This window comes from Dermacentor silvarum, chromosome 7 (assembly GCF_013339745.2).
Source record: "Dermacentor silvarum isolate Dsil-2018 chromosome 7, BIME_Dsil_1.4, whole genome shotgun sequence".
NCBI classification, from domain to species: domain Eukaryota; kingdom Metazoa; phylum Arthropoda; class Arachnida; order Ixodida; family Ixodidae; genus Dermacentor; species Dermacentor silvarum.
In genome coordinates this window covers 121,350,935-121,368,755 of record NC_051160.1, presented here as the reverse complement: position 1 = coordinate 121,368,755, position 17,821 = coordinate 121,350,935, and positions in this window count along the sequence as shown.

The window sequence follows — 17,821 nt, the reverse complement described above, 5'->3', positions numbered from 1 at the left end:
GTTCTAAGACCTGCTAGCGTACTCTTTATTTTTTGTAGCTTTGAATGCATGCCTTTCTTTACACGCAATATTATTTGTACTGACCATGCACATATGTAACATGCTCTACTGATTGTATGCTGTATAATGTTTGATTTTGCCTATTTAGGCTACTTATGCACCCACCCCTGCAATGTCTCGCAGTGAGACGGCAGTATTTGTAAATAAATAAATAAATAAAAATCTCAACAAAGTCAAGCTCGGTCCGTTGGCAAAATGTCCAGCACGAATGACCTAAGGACGACCGCAGGAGGAGAAGCAGTGGATGTTAAAATTGGTCCGATAATATTATCCAGTGGATGTCCCCAGGACAACTGCTCTTGGATTTGGATGTTGGGATCTTATCCGGACATCCGAGAGATTTTCAATGCCCATTGGGTAAAAATCTGTTGAAAGGTCTGTTGATATGGCCCCAGAACTGAGATAGATGGAGCAAGCTTGAATGACAAAGTCTCTTTCTGGGAGTAATGATAGCACTCTGCCCAATTTCCAGTGTCGGCAGCATTGTTTTGTTCTGCATTAGTATACTAGTTGACAGTACAGGTCAGTACAGCTGTCACGCAGCTTGGTCGAGGGACAATACGGTATTGATTTGCTGATTGCACCAGCAGTAAGTACACCTGTTTCACCTCTTCCAGAGCTTGATATAGTCAGCCATTGGTGATGGCAATCCAAGCAAAAATTCCAATACAGATTTGTATTATTCTGAATAGCTTAATTTTGTATTTGACGTTTAAGATATAGTTATTAGTCTGGTAGGAGTTTATATTTGTACAGTAGAATTGTTTATTAGTTTCTTGTCTGTCCATTAGAAATTGCATTGGGTACATGTTAGTCCATGGGTTCTCAAAGTGGGTTCCGCGGAACCTACGGGTTCCGCAGGCCCCTGCTCGGGGTTCCGCGAGCCACTGATAAATTTTCCCTGGTCCCGCTCCCGACAAGTGTCTAAAACGGCGAACACGAGGTGCGCTTTGTTGTGGCTTGACACCGGGACCGGGTTAGAACGTACTTTATTATCGAGGTGCACACTGGCAGCCTCAACTCAACAACAAGAATAGAACATACAACGATACTCGAGCGCGTATATAAGCACTGGCTATCTCTCGGCGCATGCGCAGCCAGCACTAGTTTGCGAGCCCACAATTTATGACACGCGATTGTCTTATCGCATGACGGATGACGTCACAACACTTCCTTCACGCACAATTGTAAAAATTATCATAAGTCAGGCGATCAGGTGGGCGCCGCTCCCTTGTGCTCCTTCGTAATGGTAACGGCTGCTCGTGATTGCCTGGACGCAATGAAGTCGTTGCTGGTGACGACGACTCCGGGCTTTGGTCTGTCGTCGGTGTAGTATCGGTGACGTCAGATGCATGTGGCAGTTCCACGTCAGCCACTGGGTCATGTCGTACCTTTGGCTCGATGTTCGATGGTCGCAGGTGGTCCGCGTGCACGAACCGCACTGTGTTTCGCACTTGCACTAGATATGTCGAAGATGACTTTACACGCGTCACTTCTCCAGGCCACCAGTTCACCACTTCCCCACGCACAGAACGCACCAGAACTCGATCACCCACAGCAAACACTCGCGGCGCACCTCTGCGCATATCCGCAGATGTTTTTATTTTTGCGGTCTTAGCGCTCATTGCATCTTTTACGTCTGGGCGCAGCAGCGACAATCGGGTCCGCAGCTTCCTTCGTACAAATAATTCCGCAGGTGTTCTTCCCGTGAAGGTGTGAGGCGTTGTTCGATAACAGAATACGAAGTTATCTATTCTGTGTTGAAGCGATCTGTTAGTGCCATTTTCTGCGTCTTCTAGTACCTGTTTGAGAAGAGCTTTTTTTGTTGTCTGAACTGCGCGCTCCGCCGCACCGTTAGACTGCGGGTGGTACGGCGGCGTCAGTGTGTGCCTCACACCATTAGCTTGAAGGAAGTCTTTGAACTCAGCGGCTCGAAACTGTGGCCCGTTGTCCGTCACTACCTCCAGAGGAAGGCCATGCGCCGCGAACCAAGAACGCACAACCTCAACCGTCTTCGAGGCGGTTGTTAGCTTCATGATCTTAATTTCCAACCATTTGGAATACGTGTCAATAGCGAGAAGAAATGTCATCCCTTTTTCTTCGGCGAAATCTAAATGCACTCGTTCCCATGGATTTTGACACACCTGCCACGACGACAAAGGTACTGGTGACGCTGCAGGGAGAACAGTCTGGCATATTTCACATTTGTGCACAATGTTTTCGAGGGCCTTGTCCATTCCAGGCCACCATACTACTGACCTCGCTAATGCTTTCATTCGGGTTATTCCCAAGTGTTGTTCATGCAGCAATTGCAAAAGGCCATTTTGCAATGACTCCGGTATCACAACTCTGTTTGTCCATATAACGCACCCGTCGTCTACACTGAGGTCCAACCGGCGTATCCAGAATGGCTTTAGCTCCTCAGATACTGCTTTGGGCCATCCATGCCAAATCATGTCACGCACAGCCCTCAGCACTCCATCGCGTCCCGTCTCCCGGCTGACATCCTTTGATGTCAATGGCAAGTCATTTAGGGCCGAAAAGTAAAAGATTTCTTCACAGCTGCTGCCTGTGTCGGGCAGCGGTAAACGAGACAATGCGTCTGCATGCTGGATGGCTGTTCCTGGCTTGTGTTTGATTCTATATCTGTAGTCGGCCAAAAATGTTAACCAGCGATGCACTCTTGCAGTGGCCACTGCACTGCCCTGCCGTTTAGGATCAAACAAAATTGTCAAGGGCTGGTGATCGGTTATTATATCAAAGGGTCGCCCGTAGAGGTACTTGTGAAATTTTTTTACAGCAAACACAATACTAAGTGCTTCTTTTTCAATTTGTCCGTAGTTACGTTCGGACGCAGACAACGACCGTGAAGCAAAAGCAACTGGCTTTTCTTCACCGTTTACCACGTGCGATAGCACTGCACCTAACCCATAATCAGATGCATCACATGTAACCCAAATTTCTTTTTTTACATCATAGAGTTGCAGCACACTTTTATCAGTCAACATTTCTTTGCATCTTCGGAATGCCTCATCACAATCACGTGACCAGTGCCACGTAGTTTCTTTTCTCAGCAAGTCATGCAATGGTTCCAAGACCGAGGCCAAATTCGGCAAAAATTTCCCATAGTAGTTTATCAAACCCAAAAAAGCCTTCAGCTGGCTCACGCCAGTGGGCCTTGGTGCTTTTTTAATGGCTTCTACTTTTTCCGCCGTTGGGTGCAAGCCATCCTTGTCGATCTCGTGCCCCAAGTATGTGACGCGCTGCTGAAAGAAACTGCATTTCTTAGCGTTCACTTTTATGCCGTGTTCACTTAGGCGTCGCAGAACTTGCTCCACTCGTTCGTAGCACTGCTTGTAACTCTCACCTGCGATGACTACATCATCTAAATAGCAGGCGGTACCCGGCATATTGTGCAGTATCTGGTCCATGACTGCCTGGAAAATCGCCGGTGCGCACGCTACGCCATAAGGCAAGCGGCGGAACCTAAAGAGTCCCAAGTGGGTGTTTATTGTGAGCAGTTCTTGAGCTTGCTTGTTTAGCTCAAGCTGCAAGTACGCTTTCGAGAGATCTATGATAGAAAACACGGTTCCACCCTGCAGGCTTGCGAATATATCTTCAGGCAGTGGCAAGGGATATTGATCGACCTTGATTGCTGGATTTACCGTGACGCGGTAATCGCCACATAATCGCAGTTCCTGTGTGTTCTTTTTTGGGACAATCACAAGCGGCGTTGCCCATGTACTGTGCCTGACCCTAAATATGACACCAGCTGTCTCTAATTTCACCAATTCTTGCTCGACTCGCTCGCGCAAGGCATATGGCACTGGTCGCGCTTTCATAAACACGGGGCGCACGTCATCCTTCAATTCAATGCTGCATTCGAACCCCTTAATGGTACCAAAACCCCCGCCAAACACTTCGGGAAATTTCTCAGCAGGCGATGTCTCCTTATCCAAAACTCTTACAGGCAAGACTTCAGACCAATTTATTTTGATTTTAGAAAGCCAATCTCGGCCAAACAACGTGGGCATTCTTGCCCCCTGCGCTTCTTTCGCTATGACCAGTGGTAGTTCGTAGCATTGGTCTTGGTATTGCACCTTTACATCCATGACGCCTACAGTAGGGACTGCCGTGCCATTGTAGGTGGCTAATTTGACATTTGCTTGTCTGCAAGAGGCATTCGGAAAGTGTTTCGCACACTCTGTTTCCGACATTATTGACACTGCTGCGCCCGTGTCAAGTTCCATGGGTATCACTTTATCATTTATCAAAACCTCGAGTAAAATGGCGGGCGCGCCTTCCTTTTGGTTCGTGTGACATAAAGTGAGTAGTTCGTTGTCGAACTCTTCGCTCTCTACACTGTGGACAAGCTTAGATTTGCACATTTTTGCAACATGACCCTTTTTCGTACACTTATAACAGGTACTGTTCAGAAATCGGCAACTCACGGGTGAATGCTGTCCTCCGCATCGATGACACACTCTTTTCGTTTCTTCTTTCGCTGACCACTTGGCTTTTGCGAAGCTGGACTGGGCCGGTGCTTCTTTCGTTAGGGCTTTGCTTCGTTGCGCGACTTCCTGTTGCCAGTGGATGTCTTCCGTTTCTGAAGGCGCTCCTTTGGCATTGGTTTGCAGCATTTCTTTCGTGTCTTGCGTCGCTGCTTCCATGGCTATGGCTACGCTGCACGCGCGTTCCCATGTCACTTCGTCATCTGGCATTGCCAACAGCCTGCACCGTACTCCCTCGGTACGTAGCCCAGCAACGAGCTGGTCCCGCAGAGCTTCCGTCAAAAAGGTGCTGAATTCGCAGGTTGCAGCGAGTTTCTTCAATTCGACTATGAAATCTGCGACGGTCTCATGCGGTTGTTGCTTTCGCTGGTGAAACCGATACCGTTCCGTGACCATGGAGCGTTTAGGAGCGTAATGCTTCTTCAGAACATCCACGACTTCCGTGAATGACGCCTTAGTTGGTGTTTTAGGCAGCAGCAAACTCCGCAGCGTGACGTACGCCTTCTCACCGATAGCCGTTAAGAAGACCGGTAGCTTCTTGCCTTCAGCTATGTCATTGGCCGCGGCAAATACTTCGAACCGCTCCAGGTACACCTCAAAGTTGCCGTCATCTGGATGGAACTCCGGTAGCTTCCCAACAGTGGTCGCCATGCTTCCGTTCGGACTGGTTGTGGTGGCCATCCTAGAAACCCGGCGCGGATCCCATCCTCGTCGCCAGTTGTTGTGGCTTGACACCGGGACCGGGTTAGAACGTACTTTATTATCGAGGTGCACACTGGCAGCCTCAACTCAACAACAAGAATAGAACATACAACGATACTCGAGCGCGTATATAAGCACTGGCTATCTCTCGGCGCATGCGCAGCCAGCACTAGTTTGCGAGCCCACAATTTATGACACGCGATTGTCTTATCGCATGACGGATGACGTCACAACACGCTTGATCCAAAGAACCTCCATTACCCATGTCCGAGTGTCAAAAAGCACATCACAGCGCGTAACAGCAACGCGCGAACTGCGCAATAAATACGCAAGCAGCTTTTAGCCACCCAACCTCTGAGAACGGGCAGCGCGCCTAAGCTTTCGCACTTGAATCTCGGAGGCCGTAGCTTGCCGCCTTTCTCCTATTTGTAGATAGGGTAGGTGCCGATAGCGTGCGCACTGACGTATACGTTGGCGGAATAAAAAAAAAAGAAAAAAAAATCCGCGGAGCACCGCAAATACGCGCCGCAGAAGAGCAATAACGGCGTAGCGACCAACCGAAACGAAGCGGCGCAGTCCGCATCGCCGTGGCCCTCAGCGACAATCGTACGCGGCACGTGACTGACAGCAACGCCGAAGCGCTTCGTGCCTAATTGTGCCTTTAAAGCCTTTTATTCTTGCGTTTATCGCCGCGCGTAACACCGTGTTGGCGGCTAGCCGCGTGCCTCCGTAAGTGCGTAGTCGCTATCTCTGATCGCGTCGATAACCACCGCAGTTTCGTCCGCAGCGGTTGCGGCAAATAGTAGTTTCGTTTTCACTCGATGCGCGCGTCGGCTGCGTGCCTTCACAACTGCGTAGTCGCCTCCCATGGCAGCGTCGATAGCGACCGCAGTTTCGTCCGCACTTCTTGCAGCGAATTGTAGTTTCGTTTTGCCTTGGTGTGTGTGTCAGCCGCCTGCCTTAACAGTAAAGTCGCCGTCCATGATCGCGTCGATAGCGGCCGCGGTTTCGTCCGCGCTTCTTGCGGCGAACGGTAGTTTCGTTTTGACTTGGTGCGTGCGTCAGCCGCCTGCCTTAACAGTAAAGTCGCCGTCCATGAACGAGTCGATAGCGGCCGCGCTTTCGTCCGCAGCGGTTGCGGCAAGCAGTAGTTTCGCTTTGACTCAGTGCAAAGCTGTCGAAGATAAAAAGCACCGGCTACATCGCGATGGACGGACAATTTGTTGGCGAGCAGCTGAGTGGCGAAAAAATAATCGGGATGTGCGCCCGTTGGTGCAAAGCGCGTCTCAGATGAAAACGCGCGCCGCGAAGGATGTCGCGAGGCCTTCGCCGCTGCTAGCGCTAATCAGTCATGCAATGAAGAGAATTTCAGCTTCCGCACTGGTCTTGTGCTAAATAGAAACAAGATTTGACGATTCATTGAGTAAATAAAAGCGTGTTGACGTAGTGAAGCATTTGCTTGTTTTCTTGATACCCTCGATAATACGACATTCGGTTAATTCGGCGGGGGGGGGGGGGGTTCCTTGGCACTTTATGGAGCTTAGCAGGGTTCCCTGGGATGAACGTAGTTGAGAACCCCTGTGTTAGTCGATAGGTAATTCATATTCGCTGCACATCAGTTTCAAAGTTATTTGTATTTCTGTATATACATTATATATGGACGGGCCCATAGCCAGGGGGGGGGGGGGGATTCTCCAGCAGGGCTCCCGCCACCCCGCCGTGCAAAAAAAACTTGTCAAACTTGTCAGCATGTCCAAGACTGAGCAGATCTTTCCGTGCCCTTGTCCTACGGCGCTGAGTAGATCGGCCGAACGGGCCGCCGCATAAGCGACCCGGAGCATTACAAAAGAGCCAAGGACAACGCACCCGACAGTTGGCACCCGATATTCGACGACAGTCAGCACCCGGTTTCCACTTTTCGTCTTTTTATTTTTCGCTCCGATTAACACGGTTTCATTTTATTAATGAAACCTATTGAGACGAATCGTCGGTATAAAAATCTCATACTATTAGGAAGATTCATCTGAAAACTGAAAATATAAAACTATTGATAAAATAGCATTTAAAAAGTCACGTAACTTACATACTGAGATTTTTACCGAAAATAATTACTGAAAAATAGGTCCTTTCCTCAATTAAATAGTCAAGGCCATCAGCAAGTGCCCCCCCCCCCCCTGCCCCCAAAAAATTCCTGGCTACGGGCCTGCTTGTGGATAAGCTCATATTATAAGTGTCCATTAGGCCCACTGTCAATGTATTAGGACAATTACGGATAAACCTTTCTGGTATTAGTTGTAGTAGCAAATTGAGGTTATGCATACTTCCTGGAATTTGCACTGAAATTAAATCTAAATGCCAGTTGGTTTTGATAGGGCTCCCTCCATATGTCAAGTGGTCCCCATAAGGCCCAATCGGAATCCATTGGATTAATTATGCCGTAAAACAAAAATATTGTTAATAATAATGACACGTGTAGTTGTTTATCCTTTTTCCGGGGACCGCATTTCACCCGCTAACAGCTTGAAGTTATCGCTGAGCGCAAGAAGCGCCTGCGTGATTTGGAACTTACTCGAATATTATCGTTGATTATATCTGTTGTCTATGTTCTCCCGTGGACCTTGCATAACCAGATCGTATGCGCAATGCGAATAGTGTTGTACTAATGGTGACAAATAGTAGCAGCTAACTGGAAAGGACTGGAGGTGGTTTTAAAAAAAAGGAACGTCGTCGTGCCCATCTTACATTTGTCTTACCCTTTTTTTTTTTTTTTTTGAAGTATAAGCTTATGCACAAAGCATGTGCTTATAAAATGCAGCACAAGATTGCAAACACTCATGCCAGTTGGTCCCAACACGCATAATAAATTACACAATTTGTTTTGCTTCTACAATCAGTGGGTTGTCATTTTTGAAAGTCATATTTCTCATTATGCGCTTCACTTATGGCAGAAGAGCAACCAAGACAGATATTGAGCTGCCATGGGTTTTTAAATATGAGAAGTCATTGTTTCCCATTGCTCACCAAGGTGCACCTTTTGTTGCATGAATGGCTTGCATAGTTCTACTTCAGGCTGATATAACAAAGGTGAAATACAGCTCTCTATCATAATTATGTTACCTGCTCTCTTCAGTGTCATCAAAAGCTGTCTTAGTTTTTTTTTTGTCATGAAGTCACTGGCATTATCTTTGATTCAGCTCACTGGCAACAAAGTTTTGTTGATGCTTTGATGAAAACTTAGATGAAAATGTGAAAAATTAAATTACAAAAAGACATGTCACATTGAAGCTGTTTAAAGCATCAGTACTCATGTCCATTCAGTACAGAAGGATTCAACTGTGGCTCATATTCTTTGAAATTGTGAATTCATTCATATCGAAGCTGTAGTTTTAACACATTTTCCTGCATTCCCTGCATCATTAAAGAAATACAGTGACAAAACAAATTATTTCTTTTTCTTTTTAAGTGCTTTCTTATGATCACAAATGTAGACTCAATGCCAGAATTGTAAGAAATACTTCAGATACAGGTCTCACTGATTGGCTGCCAAAGCTGGCAAACCACAAGGCACAATAACAGAGGCCACTATACCAAAGCCAGCTATTCGCGGGGTGGGAGGTATTGTTGGTTTAAAAAGCTATTCGCACAGGGTGCAAAAGCCAATATATGCTAGAAAAGCATAGAAATGTTGTCAATAGATGTCACTAGCTGTCCTCAGACTTTTCATGAGTGCTTAGATGTTTTTAAATTTGTAGCCGATATTCGTAGAATGTTGGAATGCGTGTTCTGACAGCATTCTGCACTGCTTCCTGGGTGCACATGAAGCAGTACAGTGGGAATACTTACCATGCGAAATTCTGCAGAACCCTGGCAAAAAAATTCATCATGGCAGTACAAAGTGTACAGTGCAAAAACGAAAAAAAAAATAAAAGGGAACACAGGCTCCCGGGAGTGTGAAAAGTGTAGTGCTGCTCTCCACACGCACGAATTTTTCAAGCTTTTCCACACAAAAATGAATCTCTCCTTGGCAGTGAAAGGTTCTGAAGTGATAAGTGCTGCTTCATGTTATAAACAAAAATTATTTGTTTGTATTTTTCAGCGTTTAATACCATAGAACATTATATAATGCGGTGTGTGTATGGGGCAAAATGAATCCAGACGGAAGGCCACACAGGGCGTGTAATATTTGGTAGCCAATTTGTTAAAATCAACCATTCTAAGCACCTGGCAAGGGTCACTACATTGAACAGACTTGCAGACTATGTCTGCAAGGTTTTCTGCTCTTTAAACACACCACATTGTGGCAGTATACGTTTAAACCTGTGAAAGAGGAACATGGCAGAGCTGCAGTTTATGTAGTGATGCATCACGTTTCGAATGTTAACCTTCTGAGGAATTCCAATAACACAAACCGAACTGAGTGGCCACAGTGGAAATGGCATTTTGAGTGTTTTCGCATCGCGTGTGGACTTTCTGCAAAATGTGAGATGGAATAAGCCTATACCCACATTTACTCTCGAAAAAAGGTACAGGTTGTTCTCCAGCGATGTTGGCAAGGAGAAGAATATGACATACTATGTCATTTTGGAGACATTCGAGAACCATCATCTACGAACAAGGCACTTAATTTCTTCAGAAGAGAACAGAGACAAGCCAAGGAAGTCAATCAGTTCATCATTAAATGGCATCACTTGGCAAAAGTATGTAACCTCACTTATTTCCATAGTGAAACAATCCATGAGAGGGTTGTAGTGGACTGTACACTGTCAAAGAAAATGGAGATGGACAAAGAGCGGCAGCTTGAAAAGGCTGCCGCCATGGTAGGAAGAAGTTATGAAGGCACAAGCTGCTACACTTTACAGATCCAATAAAGACAATATAGGAAGGACTAAACTAGGGGTGGGCCAAATGCTTATTTGTGCCACAAGCTTTAAAATGTCAACTCCTGCTTAATCTGAACTACATTTTGTGTCAGTGATCATCACTTCAAAGTGGGTGTTGGCCCCAGATGTTGCACTAACAAACATTTTTACTCTTATTCCTCGGACCAGCCGTGGATGGAATCGCCTTCTTTCTTTCATTGCTACCATCACTGATGCTGTCTTCAAAAATGCCCCCTGTTTCTAACATTTTGTAACTCCACTCCTCTCTGTAATGCCTTTGGGCACCAAGACTATGAAAATAAATTTGAGAGACAGAATATGAATCGAATAAGCAAGAAGGTAATCAAACACTTTTCGAATAACGAGCAGCCTCTTTCACCATTAATATAACCTCGTTAGGCCCAACAAAATTCTAGTGATATAATATGTTTTTTAGTTCTTTTTGTCAACCGGTCTCTTAGAAACCTGAAAAACTACTTCCTTCATTACATGGCATGGGCGCAAATGCTCAGCAGCGCCTCTAAGCATGTGGACAAAGGTTAAAACAATCTTCACATCCTCATAGTCAAAACATTAGCAAGTTTTTGTCACTGCACTGCACATTGTGAAGCATTGTTTACTGAAAGCAGAAATGAAGCATCAGGAACAAATAAGTAGCCCGTTCACATAATGAAAGTTGAAGTTGAAAGTCTTTATTTTTTTTCTGTATCTTTACATACAGCACTCTGGAGCATATGCAGTCAGGCATTATCAGTAGAGTTGGGATTTGTGGGACATATTCAGGTTTTGAAATATGTCCTGATGTTAGATTCAGCTACGTACATGCATCCACCAAACTGGTTGCACCTAGTTTTCAGTAACCCTGTTGTCCCAAAATGTCCCGTATTCACGTTGAGTGCGACGGAAAATTAGATTGTCCAGGTTGTCCAAGTTTTCTATATATTTTCTGGCAATTTAATTGACATGCTTGTACTCACTTTGCTATTCAACTGCAGGTAATATTTTAGCCTTGGCAAGGAGCACTGGTTGTTTCCTCTGCCTATGTGCCCACAGCGTACAATCCACTTGTGCTGTAAACTGTCTTTCATTCCTTCAAAGTTGTCATAGACTGTAAAAGCACCAGATTTATTTCATGCATATGTGTCATTCAGCACCTGCCACAGTGGTTCATGACAGACATGTGTCCGCTTTCAGAAGTTAAAAGGACTCTGTCATATTTTGTAGAATACACTTTCTTGACAGAAACTCGTCAGGAAGTGACGCGAGAAATCTTTGGTAACAAATAAAAAAATTAACTATATTCAGAGCATCAATACAAAAACGTATTCTTTTCTCTGTCCCTTGGTCCTATCTGGCCGTCGGTCCGAGCCACTGTCCCTCCGTTCGAGTTGGGGAGAGAGTTTGCCCCTCACTTGTGGTTTTCTTTCTTCGGACGCCTCTTTGTTCCAGGGCTTCTTCTTGCGCCTTTTGCCGAAGACGGTCCCTGCTTCTTTTCTTTTCTATATTTTTCTACATCCTCTCCCCCAAATGAGTGTGGCTCATTTTAGGTTAGTCTCCAGTGGGTACAGAAGCTGTACCGGTCGCTGAACGACCTTCCCAGAGGGCAACTTGATGCCGCAAGACCGCACGGCTCCATCACGCCCTTTGAACAACTCAGCAATGTAGCCAGTTTTCCACATATATGGTGGTGAGTGGTCTTCCTGCAAGAAGATGACTTCGCCAGTCTTGAGGGCATTGGTTTCACTTGATGATATGCAGTGCGCGGACCACAGCTGTAGCAAATATTCTCTTTGCTACCGTTTCCAGAAGGCATCTGTTAGTGATCGACGGTACTTCCAATGTCGACCAATGTCAGTTCTTGTGGATGAAGGGACAGGGCTACAGCTCTTGCTTCTGGCAAACTCATCACTCGATTCCCTGTCAATAGGCAAGATGGAGTCAGAATTGATTCCTCGCCAGGCTGTTGTAAATCATGTGTCAGTGGATGCGAATCGATGGAAGCTTCTATGTCAGACAGTACTGTAAAAAGTTCTTCTTTTCTTATTCTTTCTAGGTTTTTACGTCACAAAACCAGTTCTGATTATGAGGCACACTGTAGTGGAGGGCTCCGGATTAATTTTCACCACCTCGGGTTCTTTAACGTGCACTACAACGCAAGCACACGGGTGTATTTGCATTTCGCCTACATCGAAATGCGGTCGCCGTGGCCGGGATTCGATCTCGCGACCTCATGCTCAGCAGTGCAACGCCTTAGCTGACTGAGCCACGGCTCAGTCAGCTAAGTTCTTGCAGTTCTTTGAAGTTCTTCAAAAGTGAGGCTTTGGCGACCGAGATTATCTGCAAGGAAACTGACAGATCTCACCTGTAACCGCCCCACCAGGTAGCTTTTTCTATGATAAACTTCCAGGTGATTCGCTGCAAACTGCAGCAGTCCTGCGATTCGCAATCTTGTAGGATGTTCCACACTCTCTGGATATCTTTTGAAGCTCTCTTAAATGTCAAGACATTGTCACTGTATATTGTTGTTCACAGCCCTCTGCGAGCGATGAAGCACCTGAGTGCCAGTAGAAAACATTGAGAGGATAAATTTGAAACCAATTCTAGGTGAATTGCTCTTGGCATGGCACAGGTGAAGAGAGCAATGTAGCTCTTCGCGCTGTCGTTTCTCGTTTTTGTATACAGGAGGCTGGCAGAATCAATGCCGACTACACCAAAGGCCTGATTGCAGTTCACTCTGTCACTAGGAAGGGGTGCCGTTGGTGCAGTAGCTGGCTTAAGTCGTTGTCGCAGGCATATCCGGTAACTTGAGATGACTTTTTTCACCAGCTGGCGGCAGCTTTGTATCCAAAAACATTCCCGCAGCTCTATCATGGTTGCCTGCACACCTCCATGCAGTGTCCTAAGGTGAGCATCGTTTACAAGAAGCTTGGTGACTGCCTACTCTTTTGGTAGTAGCACTGGGTGCCTTGTCTCGTGCAGCACCGAGGAGAAAGCGACCTTGCACACGCAAGCAGCCCCTCAGTGTCAAGGAAAAGCTGGAACATAGTGACCTTGCTGTTCAGACGTAAGCTCTTCTTTCAATTAAGGACAGCAATCTATTGCGGGAAACTGATCTCCTGAACGTGGTGAATCCAATAATCTTCAACTTCGCGCAGTTCAATTGCGTTGTGATGTGCATGGGTGCTATGTGCTCGTTTCTGGCAGTCGCTTATAAACCTCATTATCCATGCACTTGTTCTCAATAGTTGTGCATAGCTGCTGTACTGCTCTGCCGGCAGCAAAGGCGCCGTTTGAGATACTTCCGTCAGCAGTCCCACAGTGTGCTTCCGCTTTTCTTCATAGATTAGTGAATTAAAGCAAGTAGTGTCCTCCTTCACTACAGGCCATACATCCGCCGTCTCGACCAACCAATTTGGTCCATTCCACCGCAGCGTGCTTTCACGCAGGGAATTCGCCCTCATACCCCTTGTTAGGCAATCAGAGGGCTTTTCTTTTCCTAGACAATGCCTCCATTTTTCCAGACTGCTCTTGAAATCGATGACCACTTTCTCAGGTGCATACCAGCATCCTTCATTATTTTCTTAGCATCTGTGGCTAACTTTAATGCTTCTTTTACTGTGCCAGCGCCTGTTATCAAATTGTCAACGTAACATGAACCTTTTAGTATAGCAACTGTCTCTTGAAGCTCACCCGTCTGTTGATCGATATGTTGGAGCAGGGTGGCCGTCAGTAAGTACAGGCTTGCCATTGTTACAAAATGGTACTCTCGTCATTCTCCATTCTTCAATATCTGGCAAATCAATAGCGTTCAGCGGTGGTCGACTGTACCACAGAAATCTTAGTGCACTCTGTCTTCAGGTTGCACTTCGATTTGAAGAAATGCCTTCTCGATATCTGGTACGAGTGCCACCCTGTGTAGATGAAAACCGCAATAGAATTAGCCCCAAGTCACTGATGAGATTTGGGCCATTTTCGAGATGTTCATTCAATGAAGATTGTCCCAGCGCATGTGATGAGGCATCGAACACCACTTGTAGTCTCGTACTAGTAGTCATTTCGAATTACTGGCTGGTGCGGCATGTAATACACTGGGTTGAGTGCCGCCGGCTCTGTCACGTGCTCTGTATGCCCCGATTCCAGGTATCCTCAGATTGCTTTGTCATATTCCTCAGCGAGTTCTTTGTTACGGCACAATTTCTTTCTCAATCTTCTTAGCCGTAGCACTGCCATGTTCAGGTTGTCAGCCTGATCTGTTGCTTCTTTCTTCCACGGCAACGCTACCTCATATCGCACGGCTTTCTTTGTTATCTTGGCAATGTCTGAATGCTCGGTCTTGTGATTCTCAGGTTTATCTGAGATGCCGATGATATACAATTCCCAAAACTTCTGCAGCATTGTTTCCACACTCTCTGCAGTATCCACGCCGATCTTTCAAAAGCAGACATTTGCTGCAATGACAAAGCTGTTGTTTACGGTGAAAGGGCCTTGGAATGTCCAACCAAATGTTGTGTTGATAGCTGCCAGCCCCTGGTTTTCTTCGCAACATTGAACTTCCCCTGTTAGGAACTTACAGAGATGGTCAGCTCCAATTAACATCCCGATTCCAGGAACAGCTGGCATGTCCTCGTGGAGGAGTTTGTCGGCAATTAATGCTCCTTCTTGCTCCAGCTGCTGTACGAAGACATGTTCTACGGGAACTGGCAGAACGTCCTTACATATGAAGGGCACCTGGACAGCTTCTATAGTCATTTCTGTCCCAGTGCACCGACTCCAAACTCGAAGTTCGACAACACGGCAACTTTGGGCATCAGCCGCAGTGCTGCCGAAAGTGTTTAGGTAGAAGTCAGTGGTTCCCAATGTCCTCAAGTTGAGTACTTTTTAAACATCTTTCGAATAAAAGTCCTCTGGCTGCTGCCATCTATGACGCCTCCGAGGTAGCCCCACCTACTTTAGCCAATGGTCCAAGTACGGAATGCTTCAATAGCCACTTCTTAGTCGTTTCCTTCTTTTGAGGCTACATGCACGTTAGTTGCAAGTACCTCCTTAAGCTCTGTTGCTCTCCAGTCAAGGTTGCAAATAGAGGTGGCATGTCGTTTATTGCAGTGAATGCAGTTTACTTTTCTTTTACACTGCTTTGACTGCCCTGCGACTGGTGCCCTCCAACTGTGCAGCGAAAGCAGCACCTCGCTCGCCCCATCTTCACCAGCTTTTCTTTCAAAGAGACAGGAGCCATGCAGGCCTCGGTGTCGTGTTCCCCTGACTCGTAGAAGAAACACCTCTTCATCCGCTCCGGGTGAGCATGAAGAACTGCCGCACTTAGGGTTCGGGGTGGCTGGCGTTTCTCATGATTTTCTTGGCTTATTTGCTTTGGTTTACTGCTATCCTTCGGGGAATGCGCAAACTCCCTGCACAGAAGAAGAAAATCAAGTATTTCGGAAAGATTTACACATCTACACCGGTCGTTGTAACACTCAGGGAGGACGATGCTTGTCCTTCCGATTGATCCGCAGACACGTTAGATTTGCTGACTGACTTGGCTTGCTTGTCTGTGGAATTCGATGATATCTTGGGGAAGCGATGATAGGATTATGCCACACAGCATTGCAGAGTACATGGATGTGCTGACGCCTAGTCGTAGCAGACCACCAATGTGCGTCTATGTGATGCGTGGAGTGCGCAACGTGGTGCGGTGGATGGAGACAGACAAGAAGCAGACGACAAGGAATACGTGCGCGGAGGCAAATTCCATGCTGGATGGAAGATGATAACAACGAGGAGTGTCCGGCACGTGAGCATGCGGAGCAAGAAGAGAAAATAAAAGGAAAAGGCATCCAATCAGAAGAAAACGTGGAGCTTTGAGCAGCCCATCAGCAAAAGACTAATCGGCCAGAGCAGCACAAAAGCGAGGCGCGCTGGCAGAAGAGAGGTGGAGTTCCAGGAAGCAACGTCAGGAGAAGGTCGACCACCAGACCAGGAGATGAAGACGAGCCGTCGGGTTACGGACCCGAGCCACCAGGACTTCACCCGACCGGGGCCTCCTGCTAACCCTTTCCCGGGCCTCACCACTCTACCCGATCAAGAACTGCTGCCCAAGACCGGCGAGCTTCTGTGCCCATGAGCAGAACGTGAGCAGTCGAGCTACGGGCCCGAGTTCTATGCTCAGCTGCCTGGCCAGAACGCCGCTGCCATCTGCCCGTGCCACCAGGCCACCTGCCATCCCTCTTCAAGCCAGAGCTGCCGCACTATGATCACCTGTTAAACGGTCCAATACACCGACTTTTGCCGAGACCAATGCCACTTCTTGCATCACCTCATCTCCGCGTCGAAACTGTTGTGCACACTCACACGCATGATATGCCCGAACTTACGTGCTATTCATACTATTCTAGCTTTGAGTCGATGAGCAACACGTAGAATAAGGTGAGAGCAAAAGCCAACGTTTCAGCAAGTGGACTTGTCTTCTTCAAGGCAACATATACTCTCCTTAGCACAGTATATATAGGTAGGGTTCTTCTACAGGGGAGAGAAGGTAAGGCGGGTGGTTGAGGTAACGAGTGTGTGTTAGCGGCGAGGGTGTAAAATTGAAAACAAAGTTAATGCGCTACTGATGGTCAGTGGAGGAATTTGAGGCAGCACTGTGTATCAGCCGGTGGACGTGTCATTGTAAGTTCCTCTTTTCATGAAAGGGACCTGGACTACGGGGAGGGGGGGGGGGCGGTATCTGCTCTGCTGAAGGTCAATAAACTATGTGTGTCTGACAGAGAGAATAAATGTAGCCGCAGAAAAGAAAAATGGTGCACATGGGAAAAAAACGGGAGGGGGGGGGCACATATATACATTAAGAAATGAAAGGAATGAGTGAAAGGAAAGGGAGGTCAGAGTATTATTGGCAATCAAATAACGCAAAAAAGAACTCAATGAAAAATAACTATTTATTTATTCAAAATACCTCTAAAAGCCCTCGCGCAGGAGGGTATTACATACAACAATACAATACAACAACAAATGTTATACAGTGGGATAAGTCAAACGCGGAAAGAACAACGCATGAGCGAACACAAATATCACAAAATAATGTTAGCTCCAAATAACACAAAGATAGACATGGAAGAAGCAACAACAAAGAAAGAACAATGTGTCAGAAGTTATGCAATAAAAATAGCAATAGTTTTATTTTCATTTCACAACTTCTGTCATTATTAGTTCATGAAATTTAACAGAATCAATGACAGTGGTTATGTGTGATGGCAGTGTGTTCCAGTCAACGATTGTATGTGGAATGAATAATTGTGAATAGTTCAAGGTATGACACGTAAAATGCTTCACTTTGAAAGGATGGTCAGGTCTGGGAAGGATGGCAATTGGTGAAGAAAAGAAGTCGTCATGATGCAATGGGTGATGATAAAGTTTGTGAAACAGTGATAACTGTGAAGCTGTGCGTCATTGCAACAAGTCTGGCTGTTCTGCACGAATTTTCAATGCTGAGACACTAGAATGACAGGAGTTGTCTGAAAAGATGAAGCAAACTGCGCAGTTTTGAAGCGATTCGATGTTGTTGATTAAGTAAGCTTGGTAAGGGTCCCAAATGGCACATGCATACTCGAATTTAGGCCGTATTAGGGTGATGTAAGCAAGTTTACGTAGGTGCGATGGAGCATGCTTCAAGTT